Source organism: Rhodamnia argentea, chromosome 8 (assembly GCF_020921035.1).
Source record: "Rhodamnia argentea isolate NSW1041297 chromosome 8, ASM2092103v1, whole genome shotgun sequence".
Lineage (NCBI taxonomy): Eukaryota > Viridiplantae > Streptophyta > Magnoliopsida > Myrtales > Myrtaceae > Rhodamnia > Rhodamnia argentea.
This window is the reverse complement of record NC_063157.1, coordinates 18,839,211-18,861,105: the sequence shown is the minus strand read 5'-3', so window position 1 is coordinate 18,861,105 and position 21,895 is coordinate 18,839,211.

Sequence of the window (21,895 nt, the reverse complement as noted above, 5' to 3'; positions counted from 1 at the left end):
CTCTTAACAACAAAATATGTGGGGCGTACTTTCACACCTAAATAGCTTCCTAACAAGAAAATGTCCACAAATATAGTCAGCCCCCTAACAACAAAATTTGATTGACACCTAACAACATAAACATGAATATAAAAAGATACAAAAAAACCGACAGCCCGGTCCATCAAAATCAGTCAATCTCAAGAACCCGATCTCATGTAACTATCTTCTAATGATTCATGAGCCTTGCACCCTTTCGAAGTGGAGGCACATCATATGGTCTTGTTTCTTCTCCAACTATCTTTTCTATCATTTGATGTGTAGTGATATTTGCGGGATCATTTGACCCGGATGGACCCGATGTTGGGGCCTTTTAAGGTGCCCGCTTTCGAGGTGGTCTTAGTGCTCTGTTTTTTGGAGCTGCTATTGGGAGTTTCTTCGATTGTGCACAGGTTGTTATCATTGAATTTTGTATCAATGCTTGCACTTGCCTTCTTGTTCTAAGTGCAACAGATTCTTGAGTTGAGTGTCCTTGAGATAACGGCACCTCCGAACTCCTCCCAGGCTACAATAAAACCACATAACCTTTTATTAATTACCATGTCGGTGAAATAACTAATAAATGCATCACACTTACAAAAAACTTACATGCAATATAACCATGCCAGTATTCATGTTTGTAAATAGCCCATAGCCATGCTCTCTTATCATTTTTCCAATTGTACCATGTGTTCGTCGTGGTGCAAAACTTTTTGAAATCTCTGGATTTTTTGCAACCTGCATCATGACATAACAGAATTACTATATGGACCAAGTGCATACGTTGCGGTTTGTTCAGACTTTATTTGACCCGATCTTTGGTCCTCGTCTGTTGTATCTTGTTTGACCGAGTTGGGCCCGCAGGTTCAATTTGGCCTTTTGTTACCCGCAAAATAACATAACAAAATTACAACAACAAGTGCATGAAAAAGGCAATGAACCATACAATAGAACAACTTACCTTAAGTTTGCTCCTCTATGTAGATTGAGTTGGCCCCGCACTTACTTCTGCAGCATTACTTTCCACATTGCCCTCACATCCCCCTGCAGCTTGAGTGTGTCTTCTATTTACCCGCAAATAAGACATAACAAAATTAATCTAACTCAACAACAATTACATAAAAAGGCAATGAAGTAATCAAATAGCTGAACCGAAGTTTGCTTCTTTGTGTGGACCGAGTTGTTCTTCCACTTCCTTCTGCAGCATTGCTTGCTATGGGGCCCTCACATGTCCCCGCAGCTTGGGTGTGCCTTCTTTTTACCTACAAAATGACATAACAGAATTAATATAATGCAATAACTACATAGAAACGCAACGAGCTAATGAAACAGCTTACCCGAAGTTTACTCCTCTGTGTGGATTGAGGAACACTCCCTGCAGTTTGTCTTGTAGCATTTTGTCCTTATTGGTGCTTCTTTGTTGGACAACCGGTCTTATTGTGCCCTCCCACATGGCATAGTGAGCATCGAATTATCCTACCAACCCCGCTTAATCTATTACTAGAATTCTCAATCTCCTCCAGTCACCTTTTATTTTGTGGCCTACCCATTTATTTTTTCAGTGGTAGAGGTTCTAGGGGTTCATGATTTGTTTTGTCCTAGAATTTTTTACTTCTCACAAGCTGTATCATAAATTGGTAGGAAGCGAGATAGGTGGTTTACTTGTAATAGTTGTCTACATAATCCTCTGGATTGAATTGCTTCATCTGGATGACACAAATGGCATGACAGCAAGGTATGCCAGTCAATTGCCATGCTCGACAAGAACATTTCCTTCTCTCCATTTGCACCACGTACGTATCACCATTATTCATTATCTCAAACCCATCGTCCCCATTCCTAGTTGGATGACAAAACCTACTATCATCAATGTTGCCTTCCAATTTCCTCACAATCCTAAGCCCACATTGTGTAGGCCAATTGGAACATTCATCTCTCGGCCTTTGCAATCGAGTCATAACCATTAACTCTAATATCTTCTAGCATATTGATGATTGACTTACATCTAGCTCCTATAACCCTGCCATTGAATGCATCACAAAAATTGTTATCCACAACATCACATTTAAATTCATCACCGAAGAAAGCTCTGCACCGATGCTTTGCTTTAGTTTGGAACAATGCTTCAAAAGCTTCAGGTGACAAGGCAATTATAGCTTCTTTGTGAATTCTAAAATCTGTCATATTTGTGCTCTTTCCAATTGTTGACACTTGATTTTTAATCAATTTTTCTTTAGTTTTATTTTCCAAAACTCACTAAAAATTCACAAAAAAATCAAAAAATTAAAAAATCAACATTGGAAGCCTTGGCCAAGCATAAGGAACCAATTTGGAACAAAAAATAATTTTTCATATTTTTCACATTTTTTAATATTTTCGAAAAATAGGAAAATATTAGAAAATTCATAAAAAATACTTTTCGAGGTCACAAAAATACACAAAAATGTCCAATATTTTTCATTTAATTCCCTTTTCATATTGACTTCATAAAAAATTGAAAATTGAATTCAATTTTAGGCGTTTCTTCACAATACCTAGAATTGAATTTGCACAAAAAATACCAATTGAGTCTTTTTATTTTCAATTTTTGCACATTTTAGATCTAGACATTCAATTGCAGTCCCTTTGAACTTCAATTTGATCAATTGCACCCGCAATTGCGCGAATTGCACGAATTAGGCCAAATCCCCAAAAATGTTTGCAATTTAGTCCCTAGGATTTCAAATTTTTAAAATTACTCGCAACCTAGGGACTATCATGGTAAAATTGGACTGTCCCCCTAGGTTTTCATGCATTCTAAATTGATTGGAATGGGTCTCATGGTCCAATTTGATCGAATTGGTACTCAATTGAACTTTTCCCCAATTTGGGCAAATTGAAAAATTTGGGGCTTTTGCATAAATTGATAGAAAATTTTGGGCAAAATCACATTCTTAGATAATATCCAGGCCCCGAAGTCCAATTTTGAAGTTTAATTGCAAAAATTCCCACTCAATTTTGCTTAATTTTGGAAATTGTGAAAATTCCACTGTGTGAACCGGTTCAGACCGGTCTGACCGTTGGCCGGACCGGTCGAACCGGTCCAAACAGTGTCATCTTCTACCTTTTGCACGAGCCATTTGCAGATTTGGACGATCAATTTCAATGGCTATATTGGATATCAATTCGCGACTAATCGATTCAATTAACCTAGGGCTTTGGTTCCTCGAAGTCGGGGAGTTCGATTGACACCGACGGTAGAGCCAATCGTCGCCGGAGAACGGCGATGTTGCCGATCAAAGCTCCGGCGAGGAAAAAGTCAACATTATGCAACCTGTGTCAAATTAACACTCGTTTGGTGATCAACGGAGGTCTAACGGACGCGGACGGAATCTTAAGTGATTCCGTCGCCGTCCGGCGACCCATTTGCGCGTGTGCACACGTGTGGACGGCTCGGCCAAGCTCACCCGTGCGCGCGCCATTTCAAAAACGAGTATAAAAGGCCGAGGAAGGTTCTCGACCGGGAGGAGGCTCATTCTGCTCGCTTTGGCATTAAAATAGAGAGAGAAAGAGAGAGAAAACAAGAGAGAGAGGTTACGGCGAGGCCATGACCGGAGTTGCGCACCGAGGCTTCCAAACTTCGTCCCGGCCAATCCAGGCCAAATCGGAGCATCGCACCGCCGCAGGAAGTTCGCCTGCATCTCCAGGAGTCGATCGAGCCACCTCATTCGGGCTAGGACCTCTGAAAACGGTGAGTCGAACTTCCAACGTCATCACTGTGCATCAATGGCATCACACTTATCCGAGCACGATCCTTGAAATTGTTGTGTGCGTTTTTGTTCTGGAACCTCACTAATCACCATCGCAACTTGCTCTTGCATTGATTCTGTCCAAATCTCCCGAGTCGAGCCTCCAACATCACGCGGTTTGGCCGAGCACCGGCCAGGCCATTCTAGCCTTCGCGAGCTCGATCCGAGCTCGAGGTAAGTCTCCTAAACCTCCTATTATGCTCGTGTATGAGTTAATTGCCTTGATTTGCTTTGAATCCACATGTATGAACTCTGAGTTGAGGCTACGTGCTTAGTTCGTAGCTCTAGATCCGCTCGATGAAATCGTTTGATTCTTGGATATGTTATAGAGAAGATTGATTCGCATCGTTACGTGGTGGTTTCGCGTCCTTCCGACGAGATCTCGCCGTTAGATCTCGCCGGAACGTTCTCGGCCGTTCGTTAGTCGTCGTTGCAACGAGGAAGACGAAGGCGACATGGCGTGGTCAAACGGTCGGCGTCCTATGTGTCATTCTGTGATAGGTCCACCCGGATCCGAGTCGGCTCGGCCGTTGGCGCGAGCGGGCTGACTCAGATCCGATCCAACGGCTGAGATAAATAGGGTAGTTTGATTCTCAGCCGTTGGATCTCTTTTTAGATATTAATATATTAGATAGAAAATAAAAAATGCAAAACGGTGCCGTTTTTCCTAAGCTTGTGCATCGTCGTTTAGGGCAACTGATGAACGGACGGTCTAGATTAGTTCTAAGATTAATCGTGACCGTTGAAGGTTATAAGGCATGCGGCGTCGTTTCGACTTAAGTGGAATGAACGGTTTAGATTGAATTTAGGACAGATCGTGGCCGTTCAAGGGTTTAATACACGCGACGTCGTTTTAGTTTAGTGTGAATAAACGGTTAAGATCTAGCCCCGAGTCAATCCCGGCCGTCCATTCGAGGTATGGTGCAGCGTCGTTTAGAGTAAGCAAGCAGATGCGGCGTCGTTTGTGGAGAGGGCCTAAGGCGACGTCGTTTCACTCTGGTAAGGGCCGACGGTCGAGATTGATTTTGAAGTTGATCTCAACTGTCCATTCAATTTTAGTATACTTGGATATTAGAAAATCAATTTAGAAAATAAAAAATAAATAAAAAATAGGACACGGTGTCGTTTTAGTGTTACGAGCGAGTTCGTAGGCGGTCGGACCGGGTTGACCCGGTCCAAAATATTAATAAAAAATAAATAAAAATAAAAATAAAATTCCAAAAATCCAAAAAAATTGCAAAAATGCTTAGAAAATTCATAAAAATTCCTAGATTTTCACATAAAAATTTATAAAAATTTCTAGATCGATTCGGGACTCATAAAGTCTGGATTGAAAATTTTGAGACTTCAAGGGTCGATTTATGTCGATCCGGAAAATTTCCCAATTTTTTTAGAAAATAAATAAAAAAGTCAAAAAAATTAGAAAAATTAGAAAAATTCCATAAAATCACAAAAAATGGGAAATGGCCACATTCGACTGGCCAAATCAAAATTTTGTGATTTTCGGGTCCCAAACCCCAAAAATGACCATTCTACCCTTCTAGGCCTTTCGCCCCAAATTTTCCCGAACTACCCCTCGAGTCTAAATTTGATATTTACGTGGGCCGATAGGGCCATTTTTAGATATATCAAGCCTTGATTGATTGATTTGATTGTTTGTGATTATATTGATTGCGCTTTTAATTCTTTGACTGTGATTGATTAGAATAATAAAATTCTCATTTGCATGAACACCTTAAGAACTGTTAAGACCTACCTCACCCGAAAGTCCATCCGCATGAATTCATAGGTTAGAAAATCACTCGACATCGGTAACCGAAAGGGCATCGATGAAAATCTCGGCGTAACCAAGTCCCCGGACCCAAAAATCTCCGGTTTTCGCGGAACCGAACGGTTTCTCCCGATCGCTCGGTAGGGTTTTCCGATCATACCCTCCAATAAATTGATCGGTGGCGACTCCAAATTGCATATACACATCGTACATGCCATTCGATCACACCAAGGTCGATTTTGATGAAATTTTCTCCGACATCGCGATTCGAGTAATGGGTCTTGGGAGAGACCCGCGATCCTAAAAAAAATCCCGCCGACAACCAGGGTTATATAATAAAAAAATAAAAGGATTGGTTCGTTAACCCTCACTCACCTCCCGCGCGCGCATATCGACGACGGATTAGGGTCGCGACAGATCGGCGACTCCACTAGAGACTCGAATGGTTGCTAAACCGATAAGAGGACTTAAGCCGATAAAAATGTTGATTGTTTTCTAACCCTGTTTTCTCGAGATGCTCTTGAAGGTGAGGTACGTCCACTAACCAAAAGTGTTAAATGTTGATGCAGATGGGAGTTATAAAAGGTGGCGTCTATGCTAACCTTTTGATGCGAGATGTGGTGTTTTGGGTTGTTTGTTTTTTTATGCACATATTGAAGCGGTGTTTTGAATATAAATTGTTGTGCATGTCTTGCATATTTTGAGGATCATGACACTGCACACACAAGCGCCTAAACCCGAGCCGCGAATCACCCTTATAGGTCGCCATAGATAGGGATCGGTATGCAAAGCTCTTGTGTTTGATTGTACTTGGGTGACCATATTTGATCCCGCTCGCTATGCGAGATTGATGATCCTACCCACTTGTTGTTTGATTGCGCTTGTGGGCGGCTCATCAATTCGTATAGCGGGAGCCTTTTTAGGTCCATACCCGAGCCTTTTTTGATTTCTTTAGAGTTGAACCTCACTTGTCTTATGCGCATGTGAAATGGACGGTTGGTATACCTAAAACCAAAAACCCAAAAAAAGAGAGTAACATCGGTTGGTAAGGCTTTTTACCCTCTTTACTTTGAACTTGTAAATTTAAATTTTGCATATCATGCATATTCACGACATATCATCACCATTTGTAAGATCGTTTAAGTGATCGGGGTTGAAGGTCAAATTTTCCCTTTTAGGATAGATGGCGCCCCGAGGTCATATTGATGTACCCGGCGTATTCACATGGGAGCGAAGGACCATCCGACGCAAGGACCGAGTACTCGCTACTTTTCGAGTCTTTGGATTTGTCCATGGACGGGAGCTTAACGGATGGAACCGTATTCGTAGCGAGAGTTGCGATTATACTCGTTGTGGACGCCATTTGGAAATCAAGCACGAAAAAGAGAGAATTTGGAATTTGTACATGAAATTGACAAAGAAACCTCGTGCAACCAAGACGGCCCCAAAGCACTCCCCAATTAAAAAGAAGGAAGTCATCGCCATATCCTCCGATGATGAAGAAGATGTCAAGCTTCCCGAGATAGTGGAGATTTCATCCGATGAGGATACTATTTCGATTGTCTAGTTTAGTGCGACTTTGGGGCATTTTCTAGGATTCATTACATGTTGAATCAATTATGTACTTTCGTTTACATTTGTTGTCCAAATATCTTTAGATGCTATCATGTCCTATATCTTTTGACTTTATTGTACTAGACTTGTGAATTTTGTGAGTGGACAAATTTGGAGTTATAAAAGCGACTTTATACCCCGATTGCGCTTAAACGATCCTAATCAATTACATGCCATCTTTGGGTGAGATTAGGTCCATAACTACCATGTTTGGCTTATTTGGGTCAAATAGGAGTAGTTGACCCTCATGTTACCAAAAGATGACATGGAATTTGGTTAGTGCATTTGCATCACATTGCATGCATATTCATATTAAATCCGTGGTAATTGACTTTAGGATCATCATTTTTGCATTTTTTAGATCATGGGGAATGGAGACATCAAGATCATCCCGGTACCACGCAAAGAACTCTTTATATGGTGGGATCGCCTCGACATCGTCAACAAGGCATACGTCGAAGGACGTTTAGGACGATTAGTAGACTTAATCAAAGTGGAGTATCAACCGGCCCTCATTCAAGCGCTAGCCAAAGCATGGGACGCGCGCACAATGACCTTTAACTTCCAAGGCTTGGAATTGACCCCTATGCTCAAGGAGTATACCGCTATCATTGGGGCTAAGTTCGACGACTATGTAGCTCAACCCCCTTTGGATATGGACTCCACTCATTCTCTATCGAGTTTTCTGCGTCTTAAAACTTCTGAGATAGAAAAAGTTTATAAGTCCAATTCAGGCAAATTTACATTCTCATTCCTTTTTGACAATTATTCCTCTCTACCCATCGAAACCGGTCATAAATCGGGAAAGGTGTTCATTTTGGTCTTCTTTGCATTCGTTCTATTCCCAACCTCTAGAACCACTTTTGATCCTTCCATTGTCCATATAGCTAGACAAGCATGTTGTTGCTGGGATTATTCGTACATGATTTTAGCTGAGACCTTTCTTTCCCTAAACCGTTCCAAAACTTCCAAAAAAGCCGTTTTCCAAGCATCTAACGGATTACTCCACATGTGGTTCACTTTTCATATAAAGACATTCCAACTCCGAGTAGGGTGTTACGAGATCAATGAGCACGTTCACCCTCTTAGATCCTTCCTCAAGTGTCAATCCCTTGTACCCAAATACTCGTTTAAGAAGTGGGTTGAGCTATTGGACAATTTGAAGCCCGAACACATTAGATGGCGTTTGATTTGGCCCAAGATTGTGGAGGCTCGCATCATTGGTGTTGAAGATAGCCCTATCCCCTTATTGGGATGTACTTGCGCTGTGGCATATTACCCCATTCGAGTGGTGAGACAATTTGGAGTTTTACAAGAAATACCACCGGATGTTTGTCCTGGGATCTTCTCGTTTGACATGACACGAGGAAAGCTCACCAAGGAAGCAAAGAAGTTGTATCGGGCCCGAATCAAACTTATACTTCACGCTTTGAAGAACTCCCCATTACAACAAGTAGAGTGGCCCGATTATTTGGATGACGAGATGAATATTCATAGAGCCTCCAAGGAATATATCCAAAAGTTTAAGGAGTATCGCCAATCGGTGGTTGAGCCATATGTACACGAGTGCGTATCTCCTCGGATTGAAGAGGTGGAGTCATACGAGCCAGAATACATAGTACCGTACGTACCAGGAGTGGAACCATACATCCCCGAAGATCCAGAGCAGTGGATGTCGGAAGAAGGAGAAGACCCATACCCGTGGGATTCCGATGGGTCAGAAGAGCAAGAAGAGTGGAAGCGTCCCCGACTTGGATAGATTCATTCCCTCATTTAGATTTTCACATATTTTTTATCTTTTAGATACTTTTGAACAATTTGGTCCGTAATAAATACGTATTATTCCTTTTATGAGCATTTCATGCATACATATAGAAAAGTTAGTTACCACGGATCAGCGTCTCCAAATCCTTTAATATTTTCCATACTGATTTGATGTTCTGAAAACAGGTGAGTGATAAACACGAGGACTCGTAGCAAGACGCGCAAATTAAGAATGGAACAGGAAGAACTCGCACCTCGTGTGGGCAATCCGGAGAACCAAATGAATATGATCGCCACAATGGTGGCGAAGATAAAGGCGATGCTGATCGCTAGCCAGGGGAGATACCCCGTTGATCCTAATTCCCAAGCCCCTGCGGGCTCTTCCGATGGAACAAACGCTAATCCGGCACCCGCCGCTAATCCCACTCCGAATCCAGAGCGACCGCCTAAGGATCCACTTGTTGTGATTGATCCGGAAAAGAAGGAGAAACAAGTCCTCAAAATGGAAGAGGAGATCAAGAGGCTTGCTAAGATTGAAGAATGCTTGGCAAGTCGGGGTTATAAACTCTCGAGATTCGATAAAGTAGCACCATTTGAGAAGATAGAGGTTCCCGCCGATTATAAGGAACCAGATTTTGTGAGGAAATATAATAGGACCGGGTGTCCCAAGGCACACTTGAAGTATTATTTGCGCCGAATGTCGCAATTCTCCGACAACATCCCACCGCTGGTTAATACATTCCAGGAAAGCCTATCTAGGGCAGCCCTGGCGTGGTTTATTGAATTGGAGCCAGAGAGGCTCGCCGATTGGGACAAACCGGCGGACGAGTTCCTTCGGCAATACAAGTTTAACACTTTGACTGCCCTCACTAGAGAGGACCTTCCGAGAACCGTAAAGGGAAAGAATGAGGCCGTTCGCGCCTAAGCCCGCAGATGGAGAGCATTGGGCATGTAGGTAAAACCACCCATCCCCGAAGAGGAACTAATAGATCTTTTCCTCAAGGCACTTCCCTTCGAGTATTTCGACAAGCTGAACACCTCGGGGTGTTAGACGTTTGTGCACCTAATCAAGGTAGCGAAACGCCATGAGTGGGCACTAAGAGAGAAGAAGATACCCGAAGCGCCTTTCGGACGCCAATACCTTTTGAGAAGGGATAATAGGGAGCAAACCGGAGAAGTAGCCTTTGTCCCTAACCCGCCAAAGCCTAAAAGTTTCTCACCTTCTACCCCTACCCAAGGAACGTCCTCTTGGACCGCTTCAAAACCACCCGAATTCAGAAGAAAGAACCAACCTGTTTTTACCCCACTACCCCGACCCTTATCCAAATTATTACCCATGCTGCTGGAGAACCGTCTAGTTGCAAATGAGCCACCTAGAGCTCATCCTCCAAGATTTCCCGGGTTTGATGAGACCCGGACGTGCATATACCATATGGGAGAAAGGGGACATAACGTGGACAACTGTCTCGCTCTCAAGTTCAAAGTACAAGCGTTGATTGACGGTAAGGTTTTGGAGTTCGATAAAACCGAACCGAATGTGCAACGGAACTCGTTACACGAGCATCGCGAGGTGAACGCGATTTTCGGAGGCGAAGAGGAAGAGGTTCTGGAGTTTATAGTGGATATGAGTAAAATGCGAGATGTCTTGACATTGGCCTCACAATACCCGGAAGGAGAGAATATTTCCCGGGAGCAAAAGGAGGCTTGCTTGGAAAAGCCGATTAACTTGGGCGTTATAGGAAGAATGGAAGACGTCACTTTTAAGGGGACCTACGTGGTGGTGGACATGTTGTCCGAGGAATTTGTGATGAAACCTACGAGGGGAGCTGTTTGGAAAATACCCTCGGGATACTTGATGAACATCAAAGATGGCCAGGAAATTGAAGAGATAGACGAGTACGAATTGCGCCTTGAAAAGGCCCGCCGAGGCGATAGAAGATTTTTGCAAAAGGCCCTAGAGAGAGGCGAGATAGTGGATAACCTTGGAGAAGATAGTGGTGGTTACAACTTTAAAGTGTTGTATTTGGCGCCGCCAAGCTTTTTCGTGGATTACGGAGATATAGTTCCCGATGGGTGGGGTGAAATGGATGACCCCGAAAGTGAAGAATTTGTAGGAACGGTTGATGAAGCTAAGAATCAAGAGGTCCCTAAGAATGAACAGGTGAATCGGGAGGTAGATATGGGGGTTTCTAATCTAGAAACTCATATGCGTCATTTGACAAACATGGTGGTGGATTTGTCACCATTGGTGGCCAAAAGGAATACCGCGGCGATAGAAGAGAATATGCAGATTCTGGAGATACGGCGGGCCATAGAGACGCAAAATCGAAAGATTGCTCTACTGCAAGAGCAAGGAGATGATGTGTCAAGGAAGATGGATGAGTTGAAAGAGATGATTACGCCACTTACTCAAGCAAGAAATGTTCCGCCCCAAGGCGCGAACCCGAGAGTGACCTTCCGCACAAAATATAATGGCGCCCGGTGTCCTCCGGCGCATATCTCATATTATCTCCGCCAAATGGTTGGCCATCATGAGGACGATGAAACGATGATCCGGAATTTCGGACGTAGTTTAGCGGGCCCCGCACCGGTGTGGTTCCAATCAATCGACCTGGATTGGGTCCCAAGTTGGGAAGATTTATCGAAGCACTTTATACGTCACTTTGAAGTTGGAATCAGAGGTTATTTCACTAAGGCTAATTTGTTGAACATCGGGAAAGGTGAAGACGAGAGCTTTGAACTCTTCGCTAGGAGATGGAAGAAGCACGCTGTGATGGTGCAACCGCCACCGTCAGAAAGGGAGATCTTGGAGTTCGTGCTAAAGTCACTTCCGGCGGAATATTTTGACCGCATGTATGCATACACGTATTCTTCATTCCAACATATGTTGGAGATTGGTATGAGGATTGAGGGAATAATCCCGAGAGTTAGAAGGGAAAGGCAAAGGGATGCGAAATGAAGAAAATGCCACGCTGGTAAGGCCAGGTCCAGAACATAACCCCGATGATATCCATGAAGATGAGATGATCGGAATGGTAGATACTCCGATTCGCTTTGTTATTGATTTGAATAAGGTGGATAATTGGGAAGCATCCGCTTCGGAAAAAGCGTCAACCTTTGAATCACCACCAGAAGAGATCATATCGGTGAAGATCAAATTGCCGCCCGTGGAGGAATATAATTCGAAGGCGATTCATTGGGACTATGGAACGGGCGAAATCGACGCCATAATGAGGTCGGGAAGATGTTATCCACCTAGAGAGGCGGATTCCGAAAAGAGAGTCCCGACTGCGGAAGAGGTTGAGAAGTTGCAATCGGTTGTGAGAACCAGCGAATATGAGGTCGTTGACCAACTCCAGAAGATGCCGGCACAGATCTCCTTATTAGATCTCTTCAAGAATTCTGAAAAGCACAAGAATGCCCTCCCGAAGGTACTAGATGAGGTCCATGTCCCAGAAACCATTAACGAAGTGCAACTGGGAGATTTCGTGGGGGCTATCCTCTTGAAAGACCAGATATCCTTCTCGGATGAGGATTTCCCAAAGGAAGGGCGTGTGCATAATAGAGCTCTCTACATCGCCGTGAGGTGCCATGGAAAGGAGGTTCCTCACGTTCTGATTGATAATGGTTCTACTTTTAACCTATGTCCTCTGAGCACTTTGAAAAGTTTGGGGTTCAACGAAGACTTCGTCAAGACATCTAAAGCTACCATCCGATCATTCGATGGAGTCTCCAAGAATGTAGTGGGAGAGATCGAAGCGGACGTTGCCATTGGACCGGTAACATTCTCTATACCGTTCCAAGTGTTGGATATCCCTAGCGCTTTCACCCCGCTTCTTGGAAGACCATGGATTCATGTGTCCGGAGCGGTTCCTTCCTCCTTGCATCAAAAGTTAAAATTCGTGGTCAAGGGTCGGTTGGTCACCATCCATGGTGAAACGGGATATCGGGCTTCTTTAAAAGGGATGGTCCCATACATCGAACCCGCAAAGGAGGAAGAGCTGAGTTATCATACTTTTGATATAGTGTCTGTCATGCATGTATCGCCGGATGCAAAGATAGCTACACCGGAGCTTTCGAGACCTACGACTATGGCGGGAAGAGTGTTACTCTCGAATGGTTTTATTCCGTGTGCCGGATTAGGGAAGTACGGTCGGGGAATCCTTAACCCTTTGAATTTGAGCTCGAATGACCATAAGGTGGGTCTAGGCTATAAAGAGACGGTAAAGCGCAATACAGGTCGAGGCCGAGGTCGAAACAATCGTTATGGAGACCAAGGAGGCCGTGGACGCCAAGGCGGCCGTTTTATAGGCACCGATGCATGGAAAGCTAGAGGAAAGATGTTCTAGAACCCCTTATTTGAGGTGTTTTCAAAAGGGGGCAAATGGTTGGAAGATGAAGATATTTACGAAAATGTAGAGCCGGACTTATTCAACCCATTCCTGGATAATCGGGTGCACGTGATAATCGAGTGGCTAGAAGATGATTTGCCCACCCCTAAGTAAAAGGCTCTTTCCGAACTTTATCTTTTAATGCATTTTGATTACTGCATTTATTTTCAAAACTCTTTGCTGTTTTAGCACCCTTTGGGTCTCATGCTGTGACCCAAGAAGTGTAGTACTGTATTGCTCTTAGTTGCATCCATTAATGAAAATCATCTCAAGTTTTATTACGGACATGTGGAACAACGGATTGGTCCGATAATGACAATTACTTATACTGTGGGACTTGAGGCCCGATCCGCCACGTGATCTTGAATTTTAAATAGCCTTTTGAGAACAAGGATGTCTGAAAAGTTATGGACTAGTTCTCTTTCCTTTCTTCAAAAATTGAATTCAAAATGTTTTCATGTTAGATAAAATCATACATTCTTCAATTTTGTTGCCTTTGAATACTAACCTTTCATGATGCATTTCATGCATGTCATCCCACCCATGCATAACAGGTTAATATGTGACTCAGATCAGCTCGATGACTATGCATATGAGATTGATATAGAAGAGGTTGATGTAAGTGATATTAAGAGGGAATGGGATTGTTTCGAAGAGTCCAAGCCTCTTATCTCTGAAGAGCCCATCACTATTAATCCGGGAGACTCCACCTGCATCAAAGAAGTGAAAGTGGGAGGACATTTATCTGCAGTAGATGTCTTAAGAATGACGGCGTTACTCAAGGAATATTAAGATATTTTCGCTTGGTCATACGCCGACATGCCAGGTTTAGATCGTGAAATAGTGGAACATGCTCGCCCAACGAACCCGCTTGCACACCGGTTAATCAACCATCTAGGAGAATGAACCCCGAATTAGCATATAAAATTAAAGAAGAGGTGATGAAGCTCCTTAAAGTTGGATTTATCAAGGCTGTCCCATATGCTGATTGGGTCGCCAATATTGTGCCGATTAAGAAGAAGGATGGAAGAATCAGAATATGTGTGGATTATCGGGACTTGAACAAAGCTAGCCCGAAAGATTATTTTCCCCTACCGCACATTGATGTGCTCGTCGATAGCACTGCGGGCTTTGAATTATTCTCTTTCATGGATGGATTCTCGGGGTATAATCGGATCATGTAAAAGGAAGAAGATAAGATCAAGACCTCATTCACCACACAATGGGGGACCTTTTGTTATAAAGTCATGCCCTTCGGACTGAAAAACGCGGGGGCAACATATCAAAGGACCATGGTGACCCTTTTTCATGATATGATACACAAGGAGATGGAGGTTTATGTGGATGATATGATTGCCAAGTCCAAACCTGGGAAAGACCATGTTCGAGTGCTGAGGAAATTATTTGATCGATTAAGGAAATACAAGCTTAAGCTGAATCCCGTAAAATGCGTATTTGGTGCAAGATCCGGAAAACTGCTTGGATTTGTCGTAAGCAATCGTGGTATCGAAATCGACCCCTCCAAGATCAAAGCCATATGGGAAATAGGGACTCCTTCCACTGTTAAAGAAGTAAGGGGACTACTTGAAAGATTGAATTGTATATCCAGATTCATATCACAGCTATCCGAAACGGCGAAACCATTTTTCAAGCTCCCGAAGAAAGGCGCAAAAGTGAAATGGGATGCGTAATGTCAACAAGCATTTGAGAAGATCAAGGAATACTTAGTACAACCCCAGATCTTGGTACTTCCTATCCCTAACGTTCCTTTGACTCTATATTTGACTGTTCATGATGAATCCTTGGGAGCTTTATTAGCTCAAACTAACCCCAAGGATCGAAAGGAACGGGCCATCTATTATCCGAGCAAAAAGTTCACAACATCTGAAGCTAAGTATTCCTCGGTGGAAAGGACTTGCGTAGCACTAGTTTGGGTCCTCCACAAATTGAGGCAGTATACTTTGCACTATCATATCCAATTGGTCACCGAGAATGACCCCATCAAATATCTCCTGGAAAAACCAGCTTTATTGGGAAAGATGGCCAAATGGCAAGTGCTTCTTTCAGAATTTGACATTAAAACTTCTCCTCAAAAATCTATCAAAGGGAAGAGCAATTGCGGACATGCTAGCTGAAAATCCTCCTAAAGACGTTTCAGAGCAAAACAAGGGAGATCAAATTTTGAACATATCTGAAGATAGATGGATGATGTATTTTGACGGCGCAGTGAATCTCACCGGGTCATGTACCGGGCTAGTTTTAATATCCCCCGAAGATCGACATTATCCGGTCTCGGCCAAGTTGGTATTCCCATGCACCAACAACATTTCTGAATATGAAGGCTGCATACTAGGATTACAATTGGCCATATCATTAAAGGTGAAGAAGCTCTTGGTATATGGAGATTCCATGCTAATCATCTTACAAACTCAAGGAGAGTGGAAGACAAAGGATCCCAAGCTTATCCCTTATCATAAGTATCTCGAAGAGCTGATCCAACATTTTGAGGAGATTACTTTCGAGTATCTACCAAGAACTTAGAATCATTTTGCGGACGCTCTAGCCACACTATCGGCCATGTTACAAGTGGAAGATGGCCTTGAGATAGAACCTTTAAGGATTGATATCCTGGATCAACCAACATATTGCATGGTCATCGAAGAAGAACCCGATGAAGAACCATGGTATCATGACATCAAGAATTATCTGCGGAAGGGCGAATTCCCACAAGACAGTCAACCAGAAGATAAAAAATATATCGGCAAGATGGCTTCTAAATTTTTCCTCAGCGGACAGATCCTATACAAGAGATCCTTTGACTCGGTCCTATTGAGGTGCGTAAACTCGAAAGAAGCAAATCTCATTATGAAAGAGATTCATGAAGGGGAATGTGGACCGCATATGAATGGTCACCTCCTTGCCAAGAAAATCATGAGACTCGGATATTATTGGATGACTATCGAATCAGATTGCAACCAACATGTTAGATCCTGTCATCAATGCCAAGTGTACGACGATAAGATAAATGCGCCGCCAACCGAGCTACATCAAATGTCAGAACCTTGGCCATTCTCTATGTGGGGAATTGATATGATTGGCCCTATCAACCCAAAGGCCTCCAACGGACATCGTTTTATTCTGGTGGCTATTGATTATTTCACCAAGTGGATTGAAGCCAATTCATATGCCAATGTCACTGCGAACAACGTGGCTAAATTCATCAAGAGGGATATCATCTCAAGATACGGAGTGCCAAGAGCCATCATTACAAACAATGGCTCTAATCTAAACAACAAGGTTGTCGATCACCTATTGGAACAATTTAAGATACGACACCTTAATTCTTCACCTTACCGCCCGCAAATGAATGGAGCTATGGAAGCGGCAAACAAGAACATCAAGAAGATATTGGCTAAAACTGTTGAAAAATATCGAGATTGGCATGAGAGATTGCCATATGCTCTCATGGCCTACCGAACTTCGATTCGTACCTCAACCGGGGCAACTCCCTACTCTTTGGTATACGGTATGGAAGCAGTCCTACCGGTAGAGGTGGAAATCCCCTCTTTAAGGATCCTATCTCAAGTAGAACTCACGGAAGATGAGTGGAACCGGCAGAGACATGAACAATTGAATTTGATTGATGAGAAATGATTGAAGGCTATCTGACATGGTCAAAGCTACCGGAAGAAAGTGGCCAGAGCTTTTAACAAGAAGGTCAGGCCCATAAATTTTGAAGCGGGGATGCTGGTTGTGAAGAAAATGCTCCCAAATGCCCAACACCTAGGAGGCAAATTCATGCCAAATTATGAAGGCCCCTACGTGATTTAGAAAGTCTCATCCGGGGGAGCTCTTATACTTGTAAACATGGATGGAGAAGAATTGGCAAGTCCGGGAAATGTAGATGCCGTGAAGAGATACTATCCTTGAAATAAAATCGAGCTTCAAAGCGATTAATGAGCAGATCCGAGTCACATAAAGTTTTGCATCCGCATGGCACTTGCATACATGCATTTGCATACGTTTGTATTTTGCAAGTGAACTGGGAATCATGAAGAACCTTGCAGAGTAACCGATCAAAATAGGAATGTTATTTGTTATTTTGGATTACAAACTTTGAATATCTTTAACTAATTGATTCCTTTTGTTTTTACAAGAAATGGGAATCAACATCCGAAGGGTACAAGAGAAAGTCACTTCGGGATTTAAAACTTTGAATATCTTTAACTGATTGATTCCTTTTGTTTTTACAGGAAACAAGAATCAACATCCAAAGAAGACAAGAGGAAGTCGCTTCGGGATTTGAAATTTTGAACATTTTTGAATTGATTGTTTCCTTTTATTTTTACAGGAGACAAAAGCCAATATTTGAAGAAGACAGGTTTGAGATCCTCCTCTTTTATGAAATATCTTCATACACTGTCATGCTTGAAATTGAAAATTTTAGATTTGTGAAGCCATAAGGCCCTTTCAAAGGAACATTCATTGCAAGTTTCAAAAACATCTTTTGAAAATATCTTTTGATGAGAACTTTTTGCAAATGATGAATTTTGATGAAAAGCCCTCAGTTTCTATAAAAAGGCATGTTTTGAAAGCTTTTTCAAAAGAATGATCATTCAGATGAAAAGAGGCAAACTTTATCCTCAAACACGTCCCCGATACACTTGAGCGATGAGCAAGAGTGATAGAGCGAAAAAGCTTAATTTTGGGACGTAGGGATCATTCGCGGTGATTACATGGATTGAAATGACGAAAGACATTTCCATTTCAAAATTACCCATATACATTTATATCCCTTGATAACCACTCTGAACCAAAAAAGGGAGAATTTTATGAATATAACCCTGTCAAGAACCACCCCACATTGGGGCATATTTGGAGGTTCATTGGATGATTCCATGGAGAAAAGATCGGGTAAGACTTTATTGTACTAACTTGCATCAATCTTTTTGTGATAGCTTCAGGTGATTTCTAGCAAAGACTTGGAACACCTCAAAGTGAAGAAAAGCACTTCATTTCTATATCCCCAAACACTTACCATTTGAAGAGCCAATTTGAGCCTTTGACTATTCATTTCTAAACCCTTGTTGGTGATCACCTCCCCACACCGGGGCAAACAAAGGAATTACCAGCAATGAGTCAAAAAGTATGATCGGGAGAATTTTTGATACTGGTCTCCAAAAGAGCCAATCAATGCAAAAAAATGACAAGAAACGAAAGGGCTAGAAAAAGCAAAGTGCCTGGTAAAAGCAAGGCCAAAGCCCATGAAAAGAGCACCCTAAAAGGGGCAAATTCTGAAGAAAAATCATCAAGATGAAAAGAGGAAAATCCTCAAAGTCAATTGAAGAAAAAATGATCATGAATCTACTGCAAAAGCAAATGAATGCTGGTAAAAATGTCAAGGTGATCACAAAAGTTCACCCCTCTTTTGAAAATATGGCCTTTCTTAAAGAGCCCACCTTAAGCCAAGATACAACCTGTCACCAAAACTTTTCTGATCTAAGAGGTGTTTCAGGTTGATGCAAGAAATCATACAGGAAGCTACCGCTAAAAGAGGTAACTACAATCCTGTCTTATCATGTCTTCAAGGTTCTTGACTTGTAAACCCGAAGAAGTTATTTTTGATCAAAATTCATTTTTAAACCTCAAAATGAACATCCTTTGATAAGCCTTTGACTTGGCCTGAATTACGGTCCCCTTTAAAATGCCTTCTCTGATTAGTCGGATTGTATGCAACTCGAATGATCCCGAAACCTCGAGGTTAGGTTTTACGTGAGCGGATTTGAATTTCAAGAAAAGCCTTCCCAAAATGGTGAGAAGCCCTCTGGGATGAAGGAAAATCATTTTGAAAAACTTTTAAAACAACCTTTTTGTAGAACACTTAGGATGTGTCATTCAAAATCCATCCCCAATGAAAATTTGAACTTGTGATTGGACACATTTCCTTCACAAATACACTTTGAAAATTTGTTTGGAATTCTTAAGTTTCTCCCCAGAACTTAAAATTGTCATCCTAATGATGTTTGATTGAATTTTCTGCAAGTTCCCTAGTGAACCCAAATCCTCGGAAAAGTTACATTTTAAAGATTTGATTAACTTAGATTTTCTGCGGGTCTTCCGGCGTCCCCAGGTCCTCGGATCCTTAACTTTGAAAATTTGAAAATCGGGTTTGAGCTTACGTAGGTACACTAGTAAACCTAGGTCCTCAGATGGCACTCTCTCCTTTGAAAATTTGAAAATAAGGTTTGAGCTTCTGTAGGTACACTAGTAAACCTAGGTCCTCGGATGGCACCCTCTCCTTTGAAAATTTGAAATAGGGTTTGAGCTTCCGTAGGTACACTAGTAAACCTAGGTCCTCAGATGGCACCCTCTCCTTTGAAAATTTGAAAATAGGGTTTGAGCTTCTGTAGGTACACTAGTAAACCTAGGTCCTCAGATGGCACCCTCTCCTTTGAAAATTTGAAAATAGGGTTTGAGCTTCTGTAGGTACACTAGTAAACCTAGGTCCTCAGATGGCACCCTCTCCTTTGAAAATTTGAAAATAGGGTTTGAGCTTCTGTAGGTACACTAGTAAACCTAGGTCCTCAGATGGCACCCTCTCCTTTGAAAATTTGAAAATAGGGTTTGAGCTTCTGTAGGTACACTAGTAAACCTAGGTCCTCGGATGGCACCCTCTCCTTTGAAAATTTGAAAATAGGGTTTGAGCTTCTGTAGGTACACTAGTAAACCTAGGTCCTCAGATGGCACCCTCTCCTTTGAAAATTTGAAAATAGGGTTTGAGCTTCTGTAGGTACACTAGTAAACCTAGGTCCTCAAATGGCACCCTCTCCTTTGAAAATTTGAAAATAGGGTTTGAGCTTCTGTAGGTACACTAGTAAACCTAGGTCCTCGAATGGCACCCTCTCCTTTGAAAATTTGAAAATAGGGTTTGAGCTTCTATAGGTACACTAGTAAACCTAGGTCCTCGGATGGCACCCTCTCCTTTGAAAATTTGAAAATAGGGTTTGAGCTTCTGTAGGTACACTAGTAAACCTAGGTCCTCGGATGGCACCCTCTCCTTTGAAAATTTGAAATAGGGTTTGAGCTTTCGTAGGTACACTAGTAAACCTAGGTCCTCAGATGGCACCCTCTCCTTTGAAAATTTGAAATAGGGTTTGAGCTTCTGTAGGTACACTAGTTAACCTAGGTCCTCGAATGGCACCCTCTCCTTTGAAAACCCTTTGTAAAGGGAATCTTGAGCGTGAGTACCCATAAAGAAAACCTAGCTTAGATGCCCAGGAACCAATCTCTTTAAATAAACCTTTGTACAAGTAAACCTCCCTAGTAAACCTAGGTCCTCAGATGGCACTCTTCTTAATAGGTGAAACCCCTTTGTTATAAGGGTGAACCTCTCTTCCAGACGGTGAGTACCTTCCTAGAGAAAAACCGATCTGCGTTTTAGATGGTGAGTCCCTTCATAGAGGATAGCCAATCTCTTTTAAATAGGTGAAACCCCTTTGTTACAAGGGTGAACCTCCCTTCGAGACGGTGAGTACCTTCATAGAGGAAAACCGATCTGCTTTTTAGATGGTGAGTCCCTTCCTAGAGGATAGCCAATCTCATCTCGTTTAAATAGGTGAAACCCCTTTGTTACAAGGGTGAACCTCCCTTCCAAACGGTGAGTACCTTCCTAGAGGAAAACCGATCTACTTTTTAGATGGTGAGTCCCTTCCTAGAGGATAGCCAATCATATCTCTTTTAAATAGGTGAAACCCCTTTGTTTCAAGGGTGAACCTCCCTTCCAGACGGTGAGTACCTGCATAGAGGAAAACCGATCTGCGTTTTAGATGGTGAGTCCCTTCCTAGAGGATAGCCAATCTCATCTTATTTAAATAAGTGAAACCCCTTTGTTATAAGGGTAAACCTCCCTTCTAGACGGTGAGTACCTGCATAGAGGAAAACCGATATGATTTTTAGATGGTGAGTCCCTTCCTAGAGGATAGCCAATCCCATCTCTTTTAAATAGGTGAAACCCCTTTGTTATAAGGGTGAACCTCCCTTCCAGACGGTGAGTACCTTCCTAGAGGAAAACCGATCTGCATTTTAAATGGTGAATCCCCAAAGGATAGCCAATCTCATCTTAATAGGTGAAACCCTTTTGTTACAAGGGTGAACCTCCCTTTCAAGTCCTTAAACCATCGTTCGACACCGGACGGACGCTGACCATTGCAAAATCGCGTGAACCATTCAAAGGTAATTCCATACACTCATTCTCTCAACCTCATATCAACAAATTTTAGACCACAAACAGGTGGGCTACGGGTAAGTCTCTCTCTCTTCTCATCTCCCTTTCACATAAGATGAGCATGAACTGAAATAATTCCCCACGGAGTCGGAGCTTTAACGGCAAAGGTAAGGCAATCGAATGTCAAGACTTATTTTCTTTAGATTTTTTCCCAGCAGAGTTGATTAAGAATCCAGGTGTCACCTTGTCTTTGAAAGCAACCTCTAACCGAGATTACTTTCAAAGAGGGGTAGCTGTTGACACCTAATTTTTTAATCAATTTTTT